Here is a 25,071-nt window from a genome sequence, read left to right on the forward strand (position 1 = left end):
ATAAACAAGGAGAATAAGATTCAGATCGCCTTGTCTTAGAGCAGTGTTACTCAAAATGTGGTCCATGGACCAGCAGCCTCAGCATCATCTAAGAACTTGTTAGAGATACAAATTCTCAGGTCCTCTTCCAGGCTTACTGACTCAGAAACTCTGGGATGGGCCAAGTGATTTGTGTTGAATGAGCCCGCTGTTGCACATTCAAGATTGACAACTTCTGCCCTAGACTAGTGTGTGGTTAATAAGTGGGCTGGTAAAAACAAACAAACAAACAAACAAACAAAAAAAACAGAGAAGATTTTTTGTTTTGTTCTGTTTTGTTGCTGCTGCTAATTCTGACCAGAGGATATTTTTTTCTGTTGATATTTATTTATTTATTATTATTATTATTATTATTATTATTATTATTATTATTTAGAGAGAGTGGAAGGGATTGGGTAGAGACAGAGAGAGAGAAACTTCAATTGGTTGCTTGCCGGGGCCAGGAATGGAACCTGCAACTGAGATACTTGTGCTTGACAGGAATCAAACCTGCCACCCTTCACTTAAAGGGCCGTCTCTCTAACCACTAAGCAACCAGTAAGGGCACAGAGAAGAATGTTAATCTAGGTCTTCTGAGGACAATGATAATGGTATTTATATTAATTTACATGGTAAACAGATATAACACTAAATAAAAAAAGGAGATATAAATTTCAGGAGGTCTGGATCTAAGGCTAAAAGTTTAAAAGCACATATTTTCATTAGTATGTTTCTTTAGATAGTTATTTTGAAATTCATTAATTAGTTTATAGAAAGATTCATAATAGCTTCTCATTTGCTACAGGATAAAGTTTAAATTTCACCTGACTAAAAGATTCTTCGAAATCTGTTCTCTGACTCTACTTCCTGTCCTGGCCAGGATCCTCATTTAAATATTGCTGTTATAATATTTACTTGTTAATTTTCTGGTTTCTCTTTACCCACTGGGTTTTAAACTCTGTGAGTTCAGGGGTGGTGTCACACTGCCCAGGCACATCCTAAGTGTGCAGTAAATATTTCATGATGAATTAGTAAAATAGTAGAACCCAAGAATGAAACCCCAATGTGATGGTCTTTTGTTGGTTAAGTCTTGTCTTATGAAGTGTCCTATGAGTAGAACCGTCAATTGCTTTGCCACCATAAAAATGCTCAAACTCCTGTGAGCAAGATCTTAGACAATGGGAAGAAAACTGTTTGCATGAATTTACCCAAAGGAATATGTGTCAGTGCATTAGTTCTCTACAAGTATTTCAAAGGGAATTCTTGCATTGTTTATAACAGAGAGAAGCTGGAAATAAGCTGTTAAACACATTTATAGCATGGTAAGACTTTTATAATGTATTAAGTGAAAATGGGATCTACATAAAGATGTTTAAGGTTGTTTACTTGTCTACAAAATGGGGGCAATAACAATTCTACAGATCTCATGGCGTTGTTATAAAAATTAAGTGGACTTAACTTTTTAAAAGCCCCTGGACAACGCCTGGCACAATCAGATACAATCATGATTATTATTGTCGTTAACATCTCTATCATATCTGGATGGAGAAATTACAGGCAATCTTTTGATTGATTGTTTTATCTAAAATAATATGAAACTGTTATAAAATATGTGTGCTATTTTGTCAGATAAAAATCTGTTATAAAGGAACACTACTTGATTCAAAGAAATGCCTAACCCTACGAAGGTTAGTAAAGTAGACCACTTTGACTTGTTTTCTACTTCCTCACTTTTCAAAACTCCTGGGGTTTCCCTTGTCACATTCTTCCCTTGGCTGGCTTAATAGTCAAGTTCCTACTAAATATTTTCCTGAGAATGACATTAGTTATTAGCTCTCTTAAGAATTTTCATTTTCATAAGGATGCTCTAAGAAGAAAATATCTCAAGGAACTGTGTATTACCTGGAAGACACCTTAGAGTTTATCCTCTCATTGTCACATGAAGAAGCTAAATTTGCAAGAGGTGAAATCGGTATCCATACAATAAAACACATGAATAGCTTGGACTAGAATTCCAATGTCTTTATTCCCTCAGCCTTTCATATGCACAGAATAATTTTGAGCACAATGGCCTATGAAGAATGTTTAAAATCTCATCACAGAGACTGTTACCAGTTTGATTCTTATCTATGAATTTTAATATCCTGTTATCTTTTGCAAAATTTCAACTTCCTATATTGAATAACTTGTGCAAACTTGGAGCTTTCTATTTATAAAAGAATTATTTTTTTCAGGGAAAAAATAGTTTGCAAAAATTAATTGCTGATTTGCATCTAATGGAAAATGTTGATTACTTTTCCATTAAAGCAGAAAAAAGTGAAGTGCAAACATGCTAGTGAAGGAAAAATCCAAGCTAATTTCTGATCTGAGTATCCACATGAGTGGCATTGGATGGGAGAGATACCTTTGTAATTCTCAAATATTTCTACACCCTTCTTTATTCTACCAGCAAAGGTAAAACACTGATTACAGTGTATTTTAAGGCAAACAGTGCTCATGGCACAAGAGTCATAATTCTTTCACTTCTTTACTCTGATATTTTGGTTCATCACAGTGACCTTTAAATCATTTTCTCTTGTCTGGTCTGCTTTGCAGACACTGGTGAAACCACTCTGTGGTGTCTACTGAGCTAAAGTGAATTAATCACAGGATGACTTTAAAAATCAAGATTCATAATAGGCTATTTTATAACCAGAATGCTTGATTAAGATGGGCACATTTGTGGTTCCCCTCATGTCCAGAAATAATTTAGCCAAGTTCCAATGTGAACTGCTCAGCTTACATGGACTCTCCTAGGCTTCTTCCAGGGCTTCCCAGAAGTGTTTTACAAAATCACTCTTCTTGGCTACTGGGTACCTCTAGATAGCAGCATCTTTGTAAGCCACGTAGCATTGGCATGTCCTCAAAAAATGTGGGGGGAGGAAGTGATAAATAAGAAAAAGTCTGTCTGAGAAGATAACAGCATCTGTCATCAACATTGTGCACATCTCAGCCATGCCCTTGTGGTGGGAGAGGAGGGGTTCTATTTTCTCTCTTGTGCCAAAATTTCTCTTCCTGTCTGCCTGCATCCACTAATGGCCTTGCTGGGAGGATCCTGGTTTCCTAGATCTAAAGCATTTCAGATTCATATTCTGCTTAACAACGTGATGGTACACCTTAGCAGTTTAGCAAAATGACAAATCTGTTTAATAAGCCATAGAGTGTGCTGCATCATCAATTTGATTTCACTGGGTAAACTAAGAGAGAACCAGTCAGCATTGATGAAGTTGAGTTTTACAGGTCAGTGCACCATCCATATTAAGGAAATCCAGGACAATGATGTACATGTATATTGTAGCTAGAGGCTGAATACATTTTATACAATATTTCATTTGCTGTTATAAGGGAAAAATATGAAGCTTCGTACAGCTACCAGAGAAATCAATTTTTAAGTTTGATTTTATCGCTGCCTTTGCATTCCCCAGGTGTGCTTTTCCTAGCATTTCCATCCTAAACACAATTGCCTCTGAAGTACCAATATATATATATATCACTGAGTGGATGACAATTTCCAAATTCCACCTGGAAAATACAGTGCTAATCCTGATGTAGCGTAATTGAAGTAACAGGACTTGCTATGGGGCCACATATCTTCTACTCTCTTGAGATCTTAGCAGATCCCCTGCCTGGTATCATTGCATATTAAAAAGCATTAGTTTATTTTATATTAATCAGAAGAAATATTCCATCTCTCAATTCTCTCAATGATGTGATTTTAAAAAAATTTAGTAGAAACATGGAGTGGCTTCATCCTGTAAGCAGTAATACAGTTAATGATATGGAGACCACAGAAAGAAGAATATTAAGCTAATTTTCACTGCAAGAAAATTGGTGACTCTGTAGCTCTAAGGAGGGGGGCAATTCTTGTTAAGTTTATTGGAATTAATACCCATTTTACATGTCACAAGATGGTACACTTGACTGGGTGGTGGGCACACAATGCAATATACAAATGATATATCATAGAATTGTACACTTGAAACATTTAATTTTATTAACCAATGTCATCCCAATAAATTTATTTTTTTCTTTATTTTTATTGTTGACACTATTATAGGTGTTCCCATTTTCCCCTCCTTTTTTCACCTTCACTCAGCCCTGCCTCCCTTCCCTTTGGTCATCACCACACTGTTGTCTGTGTCTTTGGGTTATACATATATGTTCTTTGGCTAATCCCTTCACATTTTTTCATCCAGCCCCCTCTCTCTCCTCCCCTCTGACAACTGTCTGTCTGTTCCATGTATCCATTCCTCAGTTTCTATTTTGTTCGTCAGTTTATTTTGTTCATTAGATTTCGCATGTGAATGAGATCATATGGTATTTATCTTTCTTTGGTTTATTTCACTTAGCATAATAATCTCCAGGTCCATTCATTTCGTTTGAAAAACCACTTTTTAATCTACTCGTATATTCATGGGCACTTGGGTTTTTTCAAAATCTTGGCTATTGTAAATAATGCTGCAATGAACACAAGGGTGACTATATTCTTTCCAGTTAGTGGTTTGAGTTTCTTATGATACATCTATAGAATGGAATCATGAGTCAAAATGCAGTTCCATTTTTAATTTTTTTGAGAATCCCCCATCCTGTTTTCCACGATAGCTGCACCAATCTGGATTTTCATCAACAGTGCATAAGGGTTAACTTTTCTCCATATTCTTGTCAACACTTCTTGTTTGATTTATTGATGATAGCCCTTCTGACAGGTGTGAGATGATATCTCATTGTGGTTTCAATTTGCATTTTTCTGATAGTGATGTTGAGCATTTCTTCATCTATTTATTGGCCATCTGTATATCTTCTTTGGAGAAGTACCCATTCAGGTCCTTTGCCCATTTTTTAATAGAATTTTTGTTGTTTTGATGTTGAGTTGGATGAGTACTTCATAAATTTTGTATATTATCCCCTTATCAGATGTATCATTGGCAAATACGTTCTTTCATTTAGTGGGTTGTCTTTTAATTTGGTTGATACTTTCTTTTGTTATACTAAAATTTTTTAGTTTGACACAGTGCCATTTATTTATTTATTTATTTATTTATTTATTTATTTATTTATTTATTTTTCTTTTGCTTCTCTTGCCTGATAAGATATATCTGAAAAAAATATTACTAAGAGAAATGTCTGATGAGGACATGCGACAGCGGATAGGGGAGGCTGGGGGAAGGTCAATGGGGGGGGGAAAAAGGAGATATATGTACTACTATATGTAATACTTTAAACAATAAAAAATTTAAAAATATATTACTAAGAGAAATGTCCGAGATTGTGCTGCCATGTTTTTCTCTAGGAATGTTATGGTTTGATTCTTACATTTATGTCTTTAATCCATTTTGAGTTTATTCTTATAAACTAGAGGCCTGGTGCACAAAAGTCGTGCATGGGGCAAGGGGGAGGGTCCCTCAACCCTGCCTGCGCCCTCAGGGGATATCCAACTGCCTGTTTGCGGGAGGTGACTGGGGATATCCAACTGCCTGTTTGCCAGCCAGCCCCACCTCCCGATCACCACTGCAGGTCGCCTCCCTTTCTGGGGCGGCAGATGCTCAACATTGAGCATCTACCCCCGGTCATCAGTGTGCATCATAGTGACTGGTCGTTCCACTGTTCAGTCAATTTGCATATTAGGGTTTTATTATATAGGATGGTGTAAGAAGATGGATTAGTTTAAATTTTGTGCATGTATCTGTCCAATTTACCCAAAATAATTTATTGACTAGACTACCTGGTCATCCTGGACTTTTTTCTCTTTTTCCTTCACCAGGGTAGAAAATTTTTCAGCCATTATTTCTTCAAATAAGTTCTCAGTTCCTTGCTCTCTCTCTTCTCCTTCTGGTATGCCTATGATATAGATGTTGATACACTTCGTGTTTTCTGAAAGATCCCTTAGACTATCCCTATTTTTCAAGTTAGTTTTTTCTGTTTGCTATTCTTATTGGGTGCTTTCTGATATCTTGCATTCCAAATCACTGATTTGATCTTCCACTTCATCTATCTAGATGTTTATTTCTTCATTTCAGATATGGTATTCTTTATTTCTGACTGGTTCTTTTTATGGTTTCTATGTTCTTTTTATGCTTTCTATCCCTTTGCTAAAGTTCTCACTGTGTTCCTTGATCATTCTTATACCCATTATTTTAAATTCTGTATCTGGTAGCTTGCTTGACTCCATTTCATTTAGTTATTTTCCTGGGTATTTATCCTGTTCTTTCTTTGGAGGCATGTTTCTTTGTCTCTGTATTTTGGTTGTCTCTCTGTATTTGTTTCTGTGTACTGGGAAGATCTGCTATGTCTTGGTATAGTGACCGTATGTAGTGGTGTCTTGTGGGGCTCAGACTTCCTGATTGCCTGAGCTAGGTGCTCCAGTAATGTTCCTTGTGTGGGTTATGTGACCCATCCTGTTGAAGCTGAGTCTTGATTGCTGTTGGCCCAATCATGGGTGGAGTTGCCCTTCTAGGTGGTTATGAGGATTGAGGTGCTTTGTGGGGGCTGACTCCACAAAGCTGAATTCACCCCAACAGTGTCACGTTTCTACTGAGATCTCCCTTTCTGTGTGCTGCTTGTGGTGCTAATTGAGTGTCACTCTGATGTGCTCTGAAGCACACTGGGTGTGTTGGTTCTGAATTCACTTGGGAGAGTATCTAGTGCCAGTCAATGTCAAGCTCCAGGCATGGATAGTTTAAAGAGATGTATAATATGTAGTTTATGTGTACATTTAATTACTTGGTCAACTAGAATTGAACAATAATCAAAGAGCATTAATTCTAATCAGTATTCTATGAGTTATGCATGAGTACACACTCAAAATGGGACTTCCCAGATAACTATTCCAGTAGATAAGATTGGTATCTTCTAAATTTGTGCTCGGTGACAGGAAATGGAACATTCTTCATGTGAATGTATAAAAACACACACACTCATGATAAACCGGAGGACAAATGTATACTGTATAGCAGATCTGAGAGCTGCTGGGGGATGGGGGTGCTTGTGAGATGCAGGGAATTTAAAAAAATGCCAGTGGAAACTCCCATGAAGAATGCTTTTGGAGTAGAAATGAAATGACACTTCCCAGCAAAGGCATTGGAAAGAACATAAACCAAATGTATGAGTCACACACTACAAGTTCCAGCTGCAGTTTTAACTCAAAAGGCACCTTTCTAGTACACAAACAAAAGAAATGTTGGAAAAAACAGGTCCTTTCTGTCACATCCGTGGCAACTTCAATCAGTCATAATGTCATAATTAGCCACAAAAACAAGGGGAGAAGGTTAGGTTGTTGTGACTAAACACTCCTAGATCCTTATAGGCACATTTCATAAACAGAATGCTAAAAAATTGAAAATTAGCTTGTTGATAGAAACCAGTGAGGCCATTCATTTAACAGTGCAATGGATTTTCATCCAGATATTTATTGTGTAATTAAGTGTTTGCCATGCACTTAATTAGATGCAAACATGGCGTAGCCCAGTCATTTTGCCCCATCAATCAAAAAGTTCAATTGTGTGAGTAACTTGTGTGGGACACTATAAGCAATGCTATGAAATAGGTTTCCAAAGAGACAAATGAAGTTTGGTCAATCAAAAGGAGGTTGGGCGGGTTGGGGTGTGGTAAAGGGGATCACATATATAGTGACAGATACCTGGCCACTGTGGCTCAGTGGTTGAGCGTCAACCCATGCACCAAGAGGTCACCTGTTCAATTTCTGGTCAGAGCATATGCCTGGGTTTTGGGCTTAATCCTCAGTAGTGGGAATGTGGGAGGCAGCTGATCAATGATTCTCTCTCATCATTGATGTTTCTATCTCTCTCTTCCTCTCCTTTCTTCTCTCTCTAAAATCAATAAAAAAATATTTTTGAAAATATGGTCACAATATTTGATTTGTGGTGGTTGGCACACAATTCTAGATAGAGATAATGCATCATAGAATTATTGTGTACTGTAGGAGCTCCAATCCTGGGATCATCATGGTGTTCTTTGCTAGTCCGACAAAAACACGCAGGGGACCAGAGGGGAAAGACATAGCCTTTATTATTTACATCAGGGGAAGATCCAATGGCAGATAGTCTGCTGAGTTTCCATATTAGGCCAGTGTAGCCTAGGGGCTTATGTAGCAGTGGGGAGAGGGAGAGGGATGGAGCTGTGCTGGAATAGGGCTGCATGTAGAGCAAGAACAAACAGAGCCTGGTGAAGCTCTGTAGCCCTCACGAATGTGGGAAACACTTAGGTCTGTGCTGCTCTGTTCCTCATGGCTGCTCTCCAGGTGGACACCATTCCACTGACTGGGAAGGGGCATTGAACTATATCCTCACTTGATTCCACAAGTTGTATATTTTAAACCTATAAAATTTTATTAACCAATGTTACCCCAATAATTTTAATTTAAACAAAAAACTTAAAAATTGGCGGGGGGGAGGGAATCAACAAGTCAACAAACGACATGTGCTGGCGAGGATGTGGAGAAAAAGGAACCCTCGTGCACTGCTGGTGGGAATGCAGACTGGTGCAGCCACTGTGGAAAACAGTATGGAGTTTCCTCAAAAAGTTAAAAATGGAACTGCCATTTGACCCAGTGATTCCACTTCTAGGAATATATCCCAAGAAACTAGAAACACCAGTCAGAAAGGACATATGCACCCCTATGTTCATAGCAGCACAATTCACCATAGCTAAGATTTGGAAACAGCCTAAGTGTCCATCAGCAGATTAGTGGATTAGAAAACTGTGGTACATCTACACAATGGAATACTATGCTGTGGTAAAAAAGAAAGAATTCTTACCTTTTTCAACAGCATGGATGGAACTGGAGAGCATTATACTAAGCGAAATAAGCCAGTCAGAGAAAGATAAATATCACATGATCTCACTCATTTGTGGAATATAATGAACAACATAAATTGATGAACAAATATAGAGCCAGAGACACAGAAGCATCGAACAGACAGTCAAACTTCAGAGGGAAGGCAGGGGAGGGTGGGGGTGGGGTTAAGAGATCAACCAGAGGACTTGTATGCATGCATATAAACATAACCAATGGACACAGACACTAGGGGGGTGAGGGCATGTGCTTGGGGGTGGGGGTGGCTGGGGAGAGGTAAATGGGGATAAAAGGAGACATATCTAATACTATATGTAACTAGAGGCCCGGTGCACAAAATTCATGCATGGGGGGGTTACCTCAGCCCAGCCTGCACCCACTCTAATCGGGTACCCCTCAGGGGATCAGGCCTAAACCGGCAGTCGGACACCCCTCCCACAATCTGAGACCACTGGCTCCTAACCACTCACCTGCCTGCTTGCCTGATTGCCCCTAACCTTTCTGCCTGCCTCCTGATCACCCCTAACTGCCCTCCCCTGCTGGCCTGATCTCACCCCCAACTGCCTCTGCTGCCTGATCACCCCTAATTGCCCTCCCTTGCTGGCATGATCTCACCCCCAACTGCCCTCCCCTGACATCCTGATCTCGCCCCCAACTGTCCTCCCCTGCCAGCCTGGTTGCCTCCAATTGCCCTCCCTTGCCAGCCAGATATCACCCCCAACGGCCCTCCCCCACCAGCCTGATCTTGCCCCTAACTGTTCTCCCCTGCCAGCCCAATTGCCCCTAACTGCCTATGCCTGCCTTATCACCCCTAACTGCCCTCCCCTACTGGCCTGATCTCATCCCCAACTGCCCTGCCCTGCTGGCCTGATCTCGCCCCCAACTGTCCTCCTCTGCCAGCCAATTTGGTTCTAACTGGTCAGTTTCTATGCCAGTCAGCATCAAAAGCTCCACCTCCCAAGCAGCCATTGGCTCCTTACATTCACCCAGATTTGATTCGGATTGGTCAGTTTCTATGCCAGTCAGTGTGTCTTGGCCTATCATCAGGGCCTGATCAGGAAGGCGGGGCTGATCAGCAGCCCTGCTGGAGGCCTGGAGAGAAATGGAGGCCTGGCTGTTGGCCAGGCCAGGTGAGAAAGAGAGGCAAGTTCTGATCCACGGCTGCCACAGAGGCTTCAGATCAGACCCTGCCTCTCTCTCTGCAGGCCTCTCTCTGGGCATGATCTGCAGCCCCCTAGGCCAGTGGTCGGCAAACTCATTAGTCAACAGAGCGGCAAACCGCAGCTCGTGAGCCGCAGTTTGCCGACCACTGCCCTAGGCAATCAGTGCTGGGCCAGGCTCTGGCAGCAACCCCAGTCAGTGCTGGGTCACGACAGCAACCCAACACTGACTTCCAGTCTGGTCGATAGGACCCTGGCTCTTTATTATATAGACTAGTGAGCCGGTGCACAAAATTCGTGCACATTAAAAGGGGATTAATTAGAGGAAATAATTTAATATTGCTGTTTGCCCTTTCTCTATAATATAAGTGTTAAGAGATGAAAGAAAATTAGTAAAATGTATATGAAAACCTTCCTCCTGTCAGAGTCTGGGGCTCACCACAGGGCCCAGAGTCAAGTCCCCGCCCACCCACATGCACCTCAAAAATTGTGTGAGACCTAGACCTGGCCAGTGCCCCTCCATTGGGCTAGATCCAGATCCGGCCAGTCCCACCATTGTCAAGCCCTGCTGGGCAGGGGGCATAGGCTCAGGTCCCCTGGCCAGGTGCCAGGACGGGGGGCATGGCCTGAGGTCCCCCAGCCCAGACCTGGGCAGGGGGGCGTGCCTTGAGGTCCTCCGTCAAGCCCCGCCAGGTGGCGGACACGGCCTGAGATCCCCTGTCAAGCCCCGCTTGGGGGGGGGGGGGGACATGGCCTGAGGTCCCCCGTCAAGCCCCACCAGCAGGGGGGCGCAGCCTCGGGTCCCCCATCAAGCCCCGCTTGGCAGGGGCACAGCCTGAGTTCCCCTGACCCAGCACTGGGGGTGCACCTTGAGGTCCCCTGTCAAGCCCTGCTGGGAGGGGGGCATGGCCTGAGGTCCCCTGTCAAGCCCAGCCAGGCAGGGGGGTGCAGCCTCAGGTCCCCTGGCCTGGTGCTGGGGCGGGGGGCATGGCCTGAGGTCTCCTGTCAAGCCCCACCGGGCAGGGGGTGCAGTCTGAGGTCCCCCGGCCTGGTGCTGGGGCAAGGGGTGCAGCATGAAGTCCCCTAGCCCAGCACCAGGACGGGAAGTGCACCTTGAGATCCCCTGTCAAGCTCTGCTGGGTGGGGGCGCAGCCTGAGGTCCCCTGTCAAGCCCTTCTGGGTGGTGGGTGCGGTCTGAGGTCCCCCTGCCTGGCACTGGGGTCGGGGGAGCAGCCTGAGGTCCCCTAGCCCAGCACCAGGATGGGAAGAGCACCTTGAGGTCCCTGGTCAAGCCCCATGGGGGCAGGGGAGGGCATAGCCTCAGGTTCCCTGACCTGGCACTGGGGTGGGGAATGCAGCCTGAGGTCCCCCAGCCTGACGCCAGGGTGGGGGGCACGGCCTGAGGTCCCCTGTCAAGCCCCACGGGGGCGGGGGAGGGCATAGCCTCAGGTCCCTGCTGATTGCTTGTTAAGGCTCCTTAAGGGAACTTGGCCTCAGCTGTGGGTGCAGCCATCTTTGTGATGGAGTGATGGTCAATTAGCATATTCCCTCTTTATTAGATAGGATACTTTAAACAATAAATAATAAATAACTAAATAAAAATGGGGGAAAAGGAGATCGAGAGGGAAGAAGTATTTTGTGATGAATTATTAGAGCAAGCATTCTGAGTAGTATGGCACATGCCCAATTTAGAGGTCGAGAGTCATGAGCAAGAAGTGATGTCCCCAAAACCTTTCCCTTCCCTGATGCCCCTCGTCTGCAGCAATTCTTGCTTTTATTTCCTGTCACACTTAAATTCTGTACCACATCATTCTATGTAGTCCTAAGATGATATTAGTGACTGAAGTTACAGTGGCTTTGGTGGGGTCATTTTACAAGGAAGAGAAGCAATGCAATACATTATCCTGTGTGCTTGAAAAAATAATAGATTGGTTTTCACACTAACAAAAAATGAGTTACAGTATGTAAGCAGAGGAGAGATTTTCCAATGGGGTTACAACTTGGACAGGCAGTCCACCAAAAGGGGGATACTGAAAGATGGGGGCTCAGAATGTATCCATTGCCAATAACCTGCAACATGCAGCTATAGTGAAGGCTTGGTGAGCAAATGTTGGATGTATTAGGGTGCACTGGTGCAAACAAGGGCCATGTGAATATTTATAATGGAATTTTCCCACTAATGCAAATTTGAATTAATGCGTATTATGATGGGTATATAGTTTTCTAGTATGAAAAACCAGTGTTCTCTTGTCTCTGATAAGCCTCAGATCATCAATTTACTTCATCCCATTCTAATTCAATGAGCATAAAGTGAATGCTTTCTATGAGCGAGGAGGTGTGCTAAGTACCGGGAATTCACGCTGGAGATTCCTGGTTCAAGGAGTTCTCTGCAAGAGGCAGACATGCACATATATGAATCTGAAGCAATAGATAAAGTGCTTCAATAGAAGAGCACCAAAAATTGGATCATGAATTCTAAATGTTAATCCTACCTCTTCCTTGTGCGAATCACTTGAAGGAATTGCTTTTCTAAAGTTCAGTTATTTATCTGAAAGAGTATATATGCCCCTTATATTGCATAGAATAATAATAAAATACCATGCAAAGTAATACATTTGAAATATTTAAAACCAGTATAAAAATATAAGTTTTAAAATTTTTATATTTGGTCTTATTTCTACCTTTAGACTTTTTTTCAGCTAGACATATACCTGTTAAAAATATTCTAATTTTGGAGGATATATTTTATTTATGGTTTATGGGTAATCAACTTCTCATAATGAGGAAGATGTATTAACACGAATAAGTAGAGTTTTTATTCCAAAATATAAACCATTTTATTAGTAGCTAGTAATTCTATATCCATAACCATAATGTGGTTTTTAAATGTTATACTGAGAAAAAGTTCGCCTTTTATTCACTGCCTTTATTTCCAGTGCACACATCATTTTATACTTTTAAATTGTTTCCCAAGACAAAAATATGCTTTCACCACTTTAATGAAGTAGAAAAGGGAAAATGGGCTTGATTTTCCAGTTTCTGCCAAGTGTCTCTAAAAGGTGAACTTGCAAAACGTCAGTAGCTCTGCCTCTTTTTAACGTATTGTCCTTAACTGACATGGACATTCCATAAACAATGTTATGCTTGCATGATTTCTGTGATTCCCTGAAAATGAAAATAAGAACTTTTCCATCTTTTTGCAGAAAAATGTTATTTTCATTCCTTGGATTTCTAGAAGTTACCACCTACTTAGGATCGTTTGTAAATTATCTTTTTAACCTAATAATGTTCAAGTTTTTCATTTTCATATCTAAATGGATGAAGACGATGGTCATTTCTCAAATATGCAGAAAAAGTTCAAGTATGAGGAACTTAAATTGCTGACTTGACTCCCAGCAGGGGGAGGGAACCATACCCTTTGAAAAAGCAATTTGTCATTACCTTTAATTACCAAATGAGGCCACTGATGCACTACTGTATTGTTGACTAATTTTTGCCTCTTTGCCTCTGAAAGGTGTAGACAACTCTGTCACCATAATTACTAACATTTATTGACAAGGATTATGTACAAAGCCCTCTGTTTGGCACAACTCACTTTGACCAACTCACTTTGGACTCAAAAAGAGATGAAACGCACAGATAATCATTAGTGAATTAGAAGAAGCAGCTTGCTTTATTTGGGATAAGCAAAGGGTTTTGTCTATCACAAACAACAAAACAAATGTTTTGCACAGAAAGGATCAGTTCTTTCAGAATCTACTTTGACTTACATGAAAGTATTCATCAGACAGCAGATCCAACCCACCCTGGTTTGAAACTCCCCATCCTTCCAGATGGCAGTGCTAGATTGGTCTGTGTTTGTCAGTATCACTCAGGTTGAGAGAGGGTTGGAAGGTGGTTAGTGCTTCTCCATAATGAAGAACTACCTCCTGCTACATGTGCAGAACATCATCATATGGGAGAAAAGACTGAAGTCAAAATTACAGAAAGCAAATGAAAATCTTCATTCCCATAATATTTGTGAGGGAACATTACTGGCTTAACTCTGAACATAATTAGGTACATATAAGTCATGATTTGGAGACAAAGAGAACTGTGTGATCCTGTTCCATTATTCAGGCAGCATGAGCATCCAGCGAGGCATGCACAGGTTCTGCCCCCACTCTTGACTCACCCAACAAAGGTTTTCCCAAGTCTCTAATCACTTTCCCAACATCATATACACACACACACAACCACAGCCAATAATCAGCCCTTCTCCTCCTCCTCCTCGTCCTCCTTTTCTTTCTCTCCCTCCCTCCCTCTTCCTCTCCCTCTCCTTCTCCCTCTCCCTCTCACTTTCTCCTCCCTCTTTCTTCTAAAATGTTTTCATACAGTTACAATGGACTCAAGGGAAAGTATGATCGAGGCAAACATGCTACAATGGGCAGAATTATAGGTGGGAAGAAGACAAAGCCTATGCAAACTTTCCATTGGTGGCCTTGGGTTTATGGACTAATTATGGGGCAATGAACTTTGAATTTTTAAAACGGTTCCATGAGAATGCCGCTTTTTCTTTGTCCATCACAGTCTGTTGATAGATCAAAACAATAATCTCTAAAACAATAATTTACTATAGTGATTTCAAAGGAGTTCTTCCATTTTATTTTTTTTAATTTCACTTCATTCTCCACATGGCTATCCTATCTAATGAAGAGGGAATATGCTAATTGACCCTTATGCCATCACAAAGATGGGGCACCCACAGCCAATAAGGAGGGAATATGCTAATTGACTATCACGCTTTCAAAGATGGCGGCGCCCACAGCCACAAGATGGTGGCACCCAGTCCGCTCAGCCCCATCAGGGTTGCAGGCCCAGCTGCTCCGTGTGCCTGCCTCTGGAGTCCCCCAGTCCCTTCAGACCCCCAGCTGCCCAGGGCCAGCCTGAGGTGCAGGCAAGCCTTGGATAGCGGCTGCCCAGCTGCCCAGGGCCGCCTGAGGCTTAGGTAACCAGGGCCAGCCAAGGCTTGTGCTGCTGGCAGTGGCAGCAGCAGAGGTGTGATGGGGGCATCACCTTCCCCTGATCACTGGGTCACCTCCCACCCCTGAGGGCTCCAGAACTGTGAGTGGGGGCAGGCCGAGCTGCAGGACCCCCCACCTCCAGTGCATGAATTTTCATGCACCGGGCCTCTAGTACTTGGAGATAAAGGAGAGTACTGATGTTTTTCTTACGCATTTGGGACTTAGGCAGATCTATTATTGGGATGGTGGGAGTGTAATTCACAAGTTTCTGTAGCACGTGAGCACTATATGCATTCACACATCATGGGCCCCTGTCCCTGCATTGGAAGTACTCGTGGGCGCTGGGATATTCTCATTCTGGTAATGGAAGAGCAGCTCATATGAGACCTACCTTTCCACAAAAATAAAGCAACTGGAGACTCTAGACAAAATATAAAAAACTACCTGCAATCGGTGGAGAGTAGCTAAAATCAGGCAACTATGAAAGGAGAGTCTACGCTTGCAAGTAGAAGATGGAAGGGGGCGGTTTCTCTTTTTAAGGCTTTTGGCTCTGGACCAGTTTTAGTCAGTCCAAGGGAAGGTGGCTAAACCTGGGATGGAAGCACGGAGTTTCACTGGCTTGAAGAGAGAGAGAACAGATGTTAGGTGCACAGCAGCTGGAAGTAGGGGAGAAATACCAGAACAGGAGAGATTCAATAAGGGGAACTCCAAATTCTGCATATAAACTCTGCCCAAATCTCCATCTGAACCTCAAAGTATGCATGTGCAAGACAAAGCCCAAGCAACCAGCTAAGGGAAAAATGACTGAAAAAAGATTCCAGCTACCACTCACTATGGGGGAGACAGAGTTTGACCTGTAATCTAGCGAAGTTAACTGCCTACTGAAATAAAAGGAGCATAACAAATTTGATGGGACATAACAGAATCCCTGTATGTGTATCCTATTATTTGTAACTAGAGGCCTGGTGCACGAAATTTGTGCAGGGGGGGGGGTGTCCCTCAGCCCAGCCTGCACCCTCTCCAATCTGGGACCCCTCGAGGGATGTCCAACTGCCCATTTAGGACATCCACCAGGATGGTGCCTAAATGGGCAGTTGGACATCCATCTCACAATCCAGGACTGTTGGCTCCCAACTGCTCGCCTGCCTGCCAGCCTGGTCACCCCCTAACTACTCCCCTGCCAGCCTGATCGAAGCCTAACTGATCCCCTGCTGACAAGATTGCCCCTAACTGCCCTCCCCTGCTGGCTCGGTCACCCCTAACTGCCATCTCTTGCAGGCCTGGTCCCCCGCAACTGTCCTCCCCTGCCGGCCTGGTCCCCCCCAACTTCCCTCCCCTGCAGGCCTGGTCCCCCCCAACTTCCCTCCCCTGCAGGCCTGGTCACCCCCAACTGCCCTCCCCTGCAGGCCTGGTCCCCCCCATCTGCCCTCCCCTGCCGGCCTGGTCACCCCCAACTGCCCTCCCCTGCAGGGCTGGTTGCCCCCAACTGCCCTCCCCTGCAGGCCATTTTGTGTCTTGGAATGACAGTCAATTTGCATATTAGGTCTTTATTAGATAGGATACCCAGGACACTAGACATGAAGAAACAGAAAAGCATGACACCCCCACCCCACACTCAAGGGAGAAAGTCATCCAATAAGGACCATGAGACCATATGTTGTACTTAGCAGAGCATTTTATTGGCTCTCTCAATGAGACAATATCAAATTTATTCATTCATTTGAATTTTCACGCATGTTTGCTGTTCTTCTCTCATTTCCCAGGCTCCTTCACGCCATTTCGCAGCTTCTTGGGAAAACAGTTGCATGTTTTCCCGAGGAATAGCGATTTTGACCAAATGATCCAGCATCTCCTTCTCAATCAGGGTTATATTCTTCTGAGATACTTCGAAGGTGTTCTTGGTCTCAGCAACTTGGCCTTGCGGAGTGTTTGATGATTCTTTGAATAGGCGCTTCTGTACTTCAAGGCGGGCCTTCCTCTCTCCGGGAAATGGAAGTTCGCAGAGCTCACTTGTTTCTTCCTTGGTGAGAGAGTCCTCAGGCAGAGAGTCGAGCCAGGCGATCTCTTGATGAAGGTCTGCTAAGCACAAACTCAGGGGACTGGCTCCCTCTGCGGGCCGTCCGCCGGCCTCAGAGGCTTGGGTCAGCCCGAGGCTCTGCGTGGATTCACGATCCTCCTCCAGCTGGGCAGCAAACCTTCTGGCTACCTCCCGTTTCCTCCTTAAAACGCATCTTCTCCAGATCAGGAGAGCGAGCAGAACCGCGCACAGCGGCATGTCCCGGGCAAAGCTCTGCGGAGCTTCAGTCACGTGTTTGACGAACAGAATCACGGTGCTGTACAGTCGCCCCACCACCACCTGGAGGGCCATTTTTATCCCACCCACCAGGCTCTCCATGGCTCCAGGCGCCGCAGCTGGCAGCTGACTCGGACCGCCAGTGCTGGCCACAGGGCGCCCTGTGGAATGTGGTGATTCTGACCCAAACAGCTGCCCAGCAACAAGACAGAACGCTGGTGGGCTGGGGGAGGGGCAGGGGGTTCAGTGACACAGTGCGCCCTCCTTTCCTCTGTTCCTGCACGCACAGGAAGCGCGCCAGCTGCACCGTGCACTTGGGAAGGGCTGATGCAGCCAGACAAGGCCAGCAATGAGCGCTGGTCACTAGGCTACACCGGCCTTACAACAGCCTGGGGTCCCATCAGCCGCAGGCCAAGCACCTTTGCTCACCAGCATGTGGGGCAGTGTGGGGAGGACCAGCAGCAGATGGCTTAGGCGCCCCCATCCCTGGGTGGGGCTCATTCTCCCATGTAAAGTTTCCTTCCACAGCAGGGAAGCCTGGTCCTGTTGAGCCAGCCACAGAGATCCTTTTCCTCCCTGATGGGTCCCTCTCTCCTCTATTTACTTAAAAAGAATATTGTCAATATTGTCATTTACAGCTTATAACCTGTTTTGTAAAATAAAGAATTCAGTCATTGTGGGAATTTTAAGAGAGAGAGAGAGAGAGAGAGAGAGAGAGAGAGAGAGAGAGAGACCAGAGAGGAGTTTAGACATAACTCTTTATTTTATTTTTTTAAATATATTTTTATTGATTTCAGAGAGGAAGTGAGAGGAAGAGAGAGAGAAACGTCAATGATGAGAGAGAATCATTGACCGGCTGCCTCCTGCACACCCCCCATTGGGGGTCAAGCCCACAATCAGAGCATGTGCCCCCGACTGGAATCGAACCTGGGACCCTTCAGTCCACAGGCCAACGCTCTATCTATCCACTGAGCCAAACCAGCCAGGGCTAGACAGAACTCTTTAAATGACAAGTCACAGATACACAAGTGGAAGTAGGTGAGGTAAAAATAAGTATTCGGGGTACAAATATGGAGGCGCCTCTTAATGGAACAACTGCAGGAGTCAGGTCACCCCCTAAAGCCTAGAGTCGAATCTGGGGATCACTCCTCCCTGGAGCCCCTCTCTCTCTGTCCCCTTTCTCCGGTTTCTCTATGTGGCAGGAGCAGGGCTGCCAGCATCTCCACTAGAAAGGGATTTAATTTGGCTGTTACAGCTGTGACGAAGGTCATAGGAAGCAGTTTTGGGGGTTCTCCTAAGGAGTCACCACATCTGTGGGAAGACAGATAGATGTCTAGTGTCTTCTCAATGTCCTCTGTATTCCTGCCTGTGTCTTGTTTGAAAGGCTGAGGCACTCCTAGGCCTACAGCCAACAGAAGAAGCCTCAGGATTTACCTCGGGATTCCGCAGCAAGCAGCAACACGCACAGTGCTGTTCCCTGGGAGGGGCTATGCCAAGGGAAATCCATAGTGACTGTCCAGCCAGTGATTTTTCAGCCAGAATCTTTCAACTCGTAAGTCAGAAGCAGTGGTTCTCTGGAACACGGAGGGACTTCTAAGGCCACGTCTGGTGTCAATGAGTGAGGTGACATTGACCCCCTCCCCATGTCTGGATTACCTATCCCCCCAGAACCAGAACCGTGGCAGGCTGGTGTGATGATCCTCTGTTCATGGGTAGAGCATGGCCCATATAGAGAGCCACAAATAGAAGTAAGATGGTGCACAAATAGGTCAGTGGAATAAGCAGCCTGGCCAGGCAGAGTTTACAACATGTCGCTGTAAGCCACTGCACCCAGCCCATGGGTTTGCTCTTGGAGATAAGTGCAGCCACTCAGACGTAAATCAGCTCACTGACCTGGGCATGCCCTCCAAAACAGTGATTGAAGCTTCCATCAGACACCTGATCAGATCTGTGTTCAGTGCAAACCTGTTCTATTGTCAATGAAGATTCCAAGCGTGTCTTTGAAAACCCAGTATTTATGACAGCAACTGGGAAATGGTAGGCACCAAATATCCGTGTAGTAACTGACAAATGTTCTAGGGAATGTTCTGTCAGAGTGAGGGGAGATAATGATGATGACAATAATGCTATTAGCATTTATCAAGTGCTTACTCTGTACCAAGCACTGAGCTAAATGTTTACATGAATTATTTCATTTAATTCTTCCAACTCAACTATGAACTAGTTCTATTACTGTCTCCATTTAGCTTATGAGTAAAGAGAGGTATGGATAGCTTCTCTTTTACATTTTGCTTTCAATTTTAGTTTGTACTGGAGGCTCGGTGCACAGGGTTTGTGCACTGGTGGGGGGCGTGGCCTGCAGGGATCGGCCCACTGTGGGAGCGCGGCTCATCCTGGTTAGCCAAGTGGCACTCCCACTGTGGGAGCACAATGACCACCACGGGGAATCACCTGCATTGAGCGTCTGCCCCTTGGTGGTCAGTATGCGTTATAGCAACTGGTTAACCTGTCGTTCTAGTTGTTCTGCTGTTTGGCCGCTGGGCTTTTATTATATAGGATACTATTCCCCTTGATATTCCAGTTCCCAACTGGCACTCTGCATGTTTATGATAATATAATTGACTGTATTCCCTATGCTTTACTTTACATCCCTGGGACTAGTCTTTAACTACCAATTGGCACTTTCTAATTTCTCCAGCTCTTTCATTCATTCCCCCAACCCACTTCTCCTCTGGCAACAACCAGTCTGTTCTCTGTGTCTGTGATTATGTTTCAATATTGATCACTCATAACTTTTTTCTTTAGATTGAACATATAAGTGAAATTATATGATATTTGTCTTACTCTGATTTACTTATTTCACTTAGCATAATTCCCTCTAGGTCCATCCATGTTGTCAAAAATGGTAAGATATCATTCTTTTTATGATTGAGTAATATTTCATTGTATATGTGTACCAACACTTTATTAACCACTCATCTATTGATGGGCTCTTAGGTTGCTTCCATATCTCGGCTATTGTAAATAAAGCTGAAATGAACAAAGGGGTGGATATATTATTTCTAATAAGTTTTTTGCTTTTTTTCATATTAATTGCCAGAGGTGGAATTACTGGGTCATAAAGCAGTTCAATTTTTAATTTTTTGAGGTAACTCCATACTGCTTTCTGTAGTGAATGCACCTATCTGTATTCCCACCAACAATGCATGAGGATTCCCTTTTCTCATTCTTGTCAATGCTTGTCATTAGTTGATTTATCGATGATAACCATTCTGACAGGTGTGCTGTGATATCTCATTGTGGTTTTAATTTAAGTTTCTCACACAACTAGTGACATTGAGCATCTTTTTGTATGTCTATTGGCCATCTGTACGTCCTCTTTGGAGAATGTCCTCCACCCATTTTTCACTTGGACTGTTTGTTTTTTTTTTGTGTTGACTTATAACTTACCTATAAAATGTGGATATTAACCCTTTATCAAATGTATTATTGGCAAATACTTTCTCCCATTCAGTATCTTTTCACTTTGTTAATGGCTTCTTTTGCTGTGCAAAAGCTTTTAAGTTTAATGTAGTCCCATTTGTTTATATTTTCTTTTGCTTCTCTTGCCCAAGGAGATTTATCAGAAAAAATATCACTAAAAGAAATGTCTGAGGTTTTACTGCCTATGTTTTCTTCTAAGATTTTTATGGTTTGATCCTTATATTTAAGTCCTTAATCCATTTTGAGTTTATTCTTATACTACAGGCCCAGTGCACAAATTTGTGCATGGGTGGGGTGTGGCCAGCCTGGCCCTAATCGGGGAGGATTGGGGCCAGACCTGTCTGGAGGAGGAGATGGTGGGAGGTTGGCCGGCTGCCCCCCCCCCTGATTCGGGCCCAATCAGGGCTGGGCTGGCCCGAGGAGAGGGGCTGCAGGCAATTGACTGGCAGGGCCTGCCCCTGATTGGGGTGGGGGGACGATCAGGGGTGGGGCCATCTGGGAGGAGTGGCCACAGGCGGTAGCCACTGGCCTTGACCCTGATCAGCGTGGGGTGCCAATTGGGGGTGGAGCTGGCTGGGGGCAGGGGCTGTGGGCCAATTGGGGCGATACAGGCTGATCAGAGGTGGGGCTGACCAGGGGGAGGGGTTGTGGGCAGTGGGCCAGCTATCCCCACCTCTGATTGGTATGGGGGGCCAATCAGGGGAGGGGCCAGCCTGGGGGAGGGGCCATGGGCTGTAGACACCAGCCTTGCCCCTGATGAAAGTTGGGGGGGCCGATCAGGGGTGCAGCTGGCTGGGGGGAGGGGCCATGGGTGGTTGGCTGGACAGCCCCGACCCCAATTGGTGTGTGGGGGGGGCGATCAGGGTCAGGGCCAGCTGGGGGAGGGGCCACGGGCAGTTGGCTGCCAGCCCTGCCCCTGATTGGAATGGGGGGCCCATTGGGAGCTGGGCTGGCTGGGGGGGTGGTGCCATGAGCCAATAGGGTGGGGGGTTAATCAGAGGTGGGGCCGGCCAGGGGGAGGGGCCACCGGCAGTTGGCCAGCCAGACCCATCCCTAATCAGGGTGGGGAGGCCAATCTGGGGTGGGGCTGGGCAGCGGGAGGGGCTGCAGGAGGTTGGCCAGCTGTCCCCGTCCCGGATCAGGCCAGTTTGCTGGCTGCAATGAGTGTCATAGCGACCGGTCATTCTGGTTGTTACAGCATTCTGGTCGCTGGCTTTTATATATATAGATATGGTCTAAGAAGGTAGTCTAGCTTCATATTTTTATATATCTGTCCAATTTTTCCCAACATTATTTATTGAATAGACTGTCTTTACCTCATTGTATGTTCTTGCCTAGTTTTTCAACTATTAATTGTCCATATAGGCATGGGTTGATTTCTGGGCTCTTTATCTGTTCCAATGATCTATATGTCTATAGTCAAACCTCAGTTCTCAAAATTCTCCTATTTTGAAAAATTTGTCTCTCAACCAAGATGTTCATAAAAAAATGTCTCAGTTGTCAAACATAATTTTGGTTCTAGACCCAACAACCCTTTCATGCTGATACCTGCATTATCAGTCACATGTCTCTCAGGCAACAAACAAAAGAGAGAATGTCTGAGTACTAGTATGAGTTAGTTTACAGCTAAATGTCACATTACTAACATCTCAGGAAATTGTGCTGTAACTATTTTTCTAATAGTAAAAATAATTTGGATTTCAAGCAAATCAATTCTCAAACAGCCTTCTAGATTGAATTAAATTAGAGAACTAAGGTCTCACTAGATTGCATTGAACCCATAGATTGCTTTCAGTAGTATAGACACTTTAACAATGCTAATTTTTCCTATTCATGAGCATAGTATATGCTTCCAGTTATTTGTATCTTCTTCAGTTTATTTTTTCAGTACCTTAAAATTTTCTGAGTACAGGTCTTTTACCTAATTGGTTAAATTTATCCCCAAATATCTTATTTAGATTCAATTGTAAATGGGATTATTTTCTTAGATTCTCTGTTTAGTTCATTATTGATATAAAAAATGGAACCAATTTCTGGATATTTTGTATTCTGCTCCATTTCTGAATTTGTTTATCAGTTCTAGTAGTTTTTTGGTGGCATCTATAGAGTACTCTATATAGAGTACCATGTCATCTGCAAATAATAACAGTTTTATTCCTTCCTTTCCAATGTGGATATCTTTTATTTCATCTGCTTGTCGGATTATTGTGGCTAGGACTTACAGTACTGTATTGAATAAGAGTGATGGAGGAGGACATCCCTGTCTTATTCTCCATCTTAAGTGAAATGCTTTTAATTTTCCCCATTGAGTATGATGTTAGCTGTGGGCATGTCATATATGGCCTTTATTATGTTGAGATATGCTCCCTCTATTCCCAATTTGCTGAAATATTTTATCATAAATTGGTGCTGAGCTCAGCAAGGTGTGGCCACCAGTAATCAGGAGAGGGCAGCTAGTGGACTCCCCCATGAAAAGGTGGTAGCAGTCAAGCCTGAGAGGAATAGCTCCCATACCAGAGCCACACAAGTCTATCTCTGCACCCTCTGTGTGCACCACAGGGCATGAGGTCTGCAGGTCAGGGCGAGACAGGGAGTCTAGAGGGTAGGGCTATTTTATTCTTCCAGGCTAATGCCATAGGAGGGGAGTGCTTGGCCCAAGAAAGATCAGCCATGTGGGACAGGGACGTAGAATGGAGATCCTGGTGGCTGTTCCTTCTGCTCTCCCCCCAGAACTAGAAACCCCAGTCTCTCCTCAGGCAACTATAGTCCACTGCAAGCCACCCTCCATCCTCCAGAGCCAAGGGTGAGTGGCTGAGAATGAGATTTTTGTGCATCAACCCTTCAAGATGGTGCCAGTGTCTCTAGCAAGCTCCTGTGTCTTTCTGGTAAACAGAATCCCCACTGATTTTCACAGCCAGATGTTATGTGGGCTCCTCTCCCCACCTCTGGTGCTCTGGGATGGGGATCCCCACTTGGGATTGAGACCCCACACTTCTCAGGGTGAACATTTTCAGCTGCAATATCCCCCCAAATTCTTAGCCACCACATTTGTGTTTGGGGCCGGCCCTTTTTGTGTCTCCACCCTTCCTACCAGTCCCAACATGGCTTCTTCTGTAAATCCTTGGTTATAAGACTTTTGTTCACCTAGTCTTCAGCTGGTTATTCATGTCGATTATTCTATATTTTAGTCGTAACTGCAGTTTGGTCCTGGGAGGAGGTGAGTGTAAATTGCAACTACTACACTGCCATCTTGGATCTCTGTTTTTTGTTTTGTTTTTTTTTTTTTTATTTTCTTAGTGAATTACTTTCATTATTCATCCAGCTTAGTAAGGCACAAAATAAAATAAAAAAATCTTCCTGAAGCATCATGTGAATTAGTTAACAGCTCTGGAGCCTGGCTTGATTTAGATTCAATGTCTATACACACCACCTGTGTGAATTTGGAGCCATCACAACCTTCCTATGCCTATTACCTCCTCAGTAAAAGGAGTACTCCCCAGAGGTGTTGATTACATGAGTTTAAATACAGTACATACTTTAGAATTATGGCTGATCCTATATAATAAAAGAGTGATATGCAAATTGACCATCACTCCAACACAAGATGGCCACCACATGTGGTCAAAGATGGCTGCCCCCATGTGGACACAGATGGCCACCACAAGATGGCCTGCAGGGGAGGGCAGTTGGGGGGGGGGGACAAGGCCTGCAGGGGAAGGAATTTGGGGGGGACAAGGCCTGCAGGGGAGGACAATTGGGGGGGGGATCCAGGCCTGCAGGGGAGTGCAGTTGGGGGGACCCAGGTCTGCAGGGGAGAGTAGGTAGGGTCGACCAGGCTGGCAAAGGAGGGCAGTTAGGGGCAACCGGGCCAGCAAAGGAGGGCAGTTAGGGGTGACCGGACCAGCAGGGGAGGGCAGTTGGTGGGGACCAGGGGAGGGCAGTTGGGGACAACCAGGCTTACAGGGGACGGCAGTTGGGGGGGACCAGGCCTGCAGGGGAAGGCAGTTGGGGGGAACCAGGCCTGCAGGGGAGGGCAGTTTGGGGGACCAGGCCTGCAGGGGAGTGCAGTTGGGGATGACCAGGCCTGCAGGGGAGGATAGTTAGGGGCAATCAGGCCAGCAGGGGAGCAGTTAGGTGTCAATCAGGCTGACGGGGAGAGGTTAGGGGGTGATCAGGCTGGCAGGCAGAAGTGGTTAGGGGCAATCAGGCAGGCGAGTGGTTGGGAGTCAGCAGCCCTGGATTGTGAGAGGGATACGGGCAGTC

At 44.5% G+C, this 25,071-nt stretch overlaps 1 protein-coding gene and 1 pseudogene across 2 annotated transcripts in view; both read left to right on the forward strand.

The window, feature by feature from the left end:
* Positions 1–25,071, forward strand: part of IL1RAPL1 (interleukin 1 receptor accessory protein like 1) — a 1,468,096-nt gene that overhangs the window by 903,482 nt on the left and 539,543 nt on the right. The window lies entirely within an intron of this gene.
* LOC308239423 (ATP-dependent RNA helicase DDX50-like) overlaps positions 23,499–25,071 on the forward strand; it is a 58,054-nt pseudogene continuing 56,481 nt past the window's right edge. The window contains exon 1 of the transcript in view: positions 23,499–23,611. The product of the transcript in view is annotated as an ATP-dependent RNA helicase DDX50-like (transcript). The remainder of the gene's footprint in view (positions 23,612–25,071) is intronic.

This window comes from Plecotus auritus (genome assembly GCF_963455305.1).
Source record: "Plecotus auritus genome assembly, chromosome: X".
NCBI classification, from domain to species: Eukaryota; Metazoa; Chordata; class Mammalia; order Chiroptera; family Vespertilionidae; genus Plecotus; species Plecotus auritus.